Genomic DNA, 3,105 nt, shown 5'->3' with positions numbered 1-3,105 from the left:
AAAGGAACAATCAATCAAGAAGATATTACAATCATGAACATTTATTCCCCGAACTCTGGTGCACCCAACTTCATAAAAAAAATACTACAGGACTTTAAGACCCAGATTAATCTCAACTCATTAATAGTAGGGGAGTTCCATACCCCACTCCCTCCATTAGATAGGTCAACAGGGCAGAGAGTTAACAGAGAGACATCTGAATTAAACAATACTATATATCAAATGGACTTAACAGACATCTACCGAGTATTCCACCCAAGCACCAGAGGACATACTTTCTACTAAGCACACCATGGAACCTGCTCCAAAATCGACCATATACTGGGGCACAAAACAAACCTACAAATACAAAAAGAATGAAATAATTCCATGCATTCTATCAGACCACAGTACAATAAAGCTTACTATCAACAGCAGAAGAAGCCCTAATCACTACATGAACACATGGAGATTAAACAACATACTCCTAAATGAATGTGTCGAAAGAGAAATTATGAAAGAAATAAAAGCATTACTGGAACTAAATGAAAAGGACAATACAACATGACAAAACCTCTGGGACACACTGAAAGCTGTTCTTAGAGGGATGTTTATAGCTCTAAGTGCCTACATCAAAAAATCAGAAAGAACACAAATAAATGACTTAACACTGCAACTCAACACACTCCAAACCCAGCAGACAAGAAGAAATAACAAAAATCAGGGCAGAAATTAATGAAATCTAAACAAAGAAAACAATACAAAGAATCAACAATTCCAAGAGCTGGTTCTTTGAAAAGATAAACAAGATTGACAGACCGCTAGCCCAGTTAACCAAAAGAAAGAAAGAGCACCTCCAAATCAACAAAATCAGAGATGAAAGGGGAAACATCACAACAGACACCAGAAAGATACAGAACATTATAAGGGAATACTTTAAAAATCTATATGCTACCAAATTCGAAAACCTAAAAGAAATGGATGCATATCTAAAGGCATGGGAACCACCAAAACTAAACCAAGAAGAGATTAACAGCTTAAACAGACCCATAACACAAAAAGAAATTGAAACAGTAATACAAAACCTCCTGACAAAAAAGCCCAGCACCAGATGGATTTACAGCAGAATTCTATCAGACATTTAAAGAGGATTTGCATCCAATACTGCTTAATTTATTAAAAAAGATCGATATGGAGGGAGAATTTCCAAATTCCTTCTGTGAAGCCAGCATCACTCTAATACCAAAGCCATGTAAAGAATGTAGACCTTAATATGGGCCATTTCTTCAGCACTGATTGGGAGGCCTCTAAAGACATAGCTGTTCTGGGAGCTCCAGAAACTAGATCCGATCTGGTTCAGCCTCTCGCCTTGCTCACCTTGCCCTTGGCCTCTGCTGTTGGTTGGGCTGCAGGTCCACATGGAGGGTCATCCCAAGCATCAAGGAGAAGACCAGCACCTCCGACAAGAAGTTGTAGCTCATCAAGGACTATTGAGAGAAAGTGGAATCGGAGCTGAGGTCCATCTACACCACAGTCCTGGAATTATTGGATAAAAATTTAATAGCCAATGCAACTAATCCAGAGAGTAAGGTACTCTATCTGAAATTGAAGAGAGATTATTTCCAGTACCTTGCTGAAGTTGTGTGTGGTGATGATGGAAAACAAACCATAGATAATCCCCAAGGAGCTTACCGAGAGGCATTTGATATAAGCAAGAAAGAGCTGCAACTGGCACACCCAATCCACCTGGGGCTGGTTCTTAACTTTTCTGTGTTTTACTATGAGATCCTTAATAATCCAGAGCTTACCTGCACACTGGCTAAAACGGCTTTTGGCGAGGCCATTGCAGGACTTGATACACTGAATAAAGATGCCTACAAAGACAGCATCTTCATGATGCAGTTGCTTAGAGACATTATGGACATCACACAGTGCAGAAGAATGTAATGTGGTAGAGGAGGCAGAAAACTAAAGGTGTGCAGGGTGTCAACCTTCCCTTTAAGAAAACCTTTTTCCATCTCTGTTCCTTATTCCACTTGGGTTTCTTACAGCAAAGAAACCCATCCATGTGGATGGAATCAACTCTTCATAGTCTTTTCACACTACAGCTCTGGGACAACTCCATTCCTTGATTTGTGTTTGCCTTGGCCTTCTATGAAGTTACTGCTGTCGAAAAGTATTAATAGCTTCATTTCATATAAACATAAACAATTTCCAGATACTTATATAGAAGTAAAAAATGTATTTGGTATTTAAGTAATCTGAGCCAGTTGTATAAGTGACTGTGTTTTGTATTACTGTGAAGACATGAAAATGTAGGTAATTACGATTTAAGGTGTCCCACATAACACACATAACATTTTAATTTGTACACTTCCTTTTTTACACTTTGGAGGTTTCCCTTCAGAAACAGCTTTTCCACAGCTCTTATTCTGGGAATCCAGAGGTATTAGACTGAATGGGAGAGCACTTAATATATCTGGGTGGGGGGAGGGGGTGTCACAAATTGACATCCTATGTCACATATTTTGGAGGTCATGTCTATCTCTGACAATAGGAAGTTTCTTTGTTCATTCTTCTTATTTGTTTCTGTTTGAGTTGACAAACTCCCTTCCCAATAAAAATTTACTTACACCTCAAAAAACAAAGGCAAAGTTGTTTCTGGTATAGTTGTATTATAGAAATAGAAGCACATATTAGATGCTAAAAGCTTTTGCAATGTGATGGTAATTAAGAACTCTGGAGCAGGAAAAGCCTAGAGAAAGAAATGGGGAAGTGAACAGGAATCTTCCCTTGCCTGCTGTGGTTATCCAGGATAGAAGTCTTTGTTTTCCCAAGTTATCACGGTCCTGTATGGAAATCTTTGTTGTATAAGGCTTTCGCATTTCTTTAACCCTTCCATTTCTATTACCTTTGCTGCCCCCGTTACCTTACTGAATTACCATGTATATGCTTACATTCCTCACATGAGTATAAAAGCCTTCCAAAACTTGGACAAGAGGTCTGACTCCTTTGATTCATGGGGTCAGTCCCACTAGTGTCAAATTAAACTTCCTCTCCTCACCTGATTTCGACTGTGATTTCCTGTAACAGTTGTATAGCTTAGGACAAAGCCATCAATCAGGA

General features: G+C 38.8%; 1 pseudogene; it reads left to right on the top strand.

The window, feature by feature from the left end:
- Positions 1–1,339: 1,339 nt before the first annotated feature.
- On the top strand, positions 1,340–2,059 carry LOC103749051 (annotated as a pseudogene).
- The last annotated feature ends 1,046 nt before the right edge of the window (positions 2,060–3,105 follow it).

This window comes from Nannospalax galili, unplaced genomic scaffold, assembly GCF_000622305.1.
Source record: "Nannospalax galili isolate Female #2095 unplaced genomic scaffold, S.galili_v1.0 scaffold4146, whole genome shotgun sequence".
Classification (NCBI taxonomy): Eukaryota; Metazoa; Chordata; class Mammalia; order Rodentia; family Spalacidae; genus Nannospalax; species Nannospalax galili.
The sequence above is the reverse complement of the archived record's forward strand: the minus strand, read 5'-3'. Positions and strand labels throughout refer to the sequence as shown.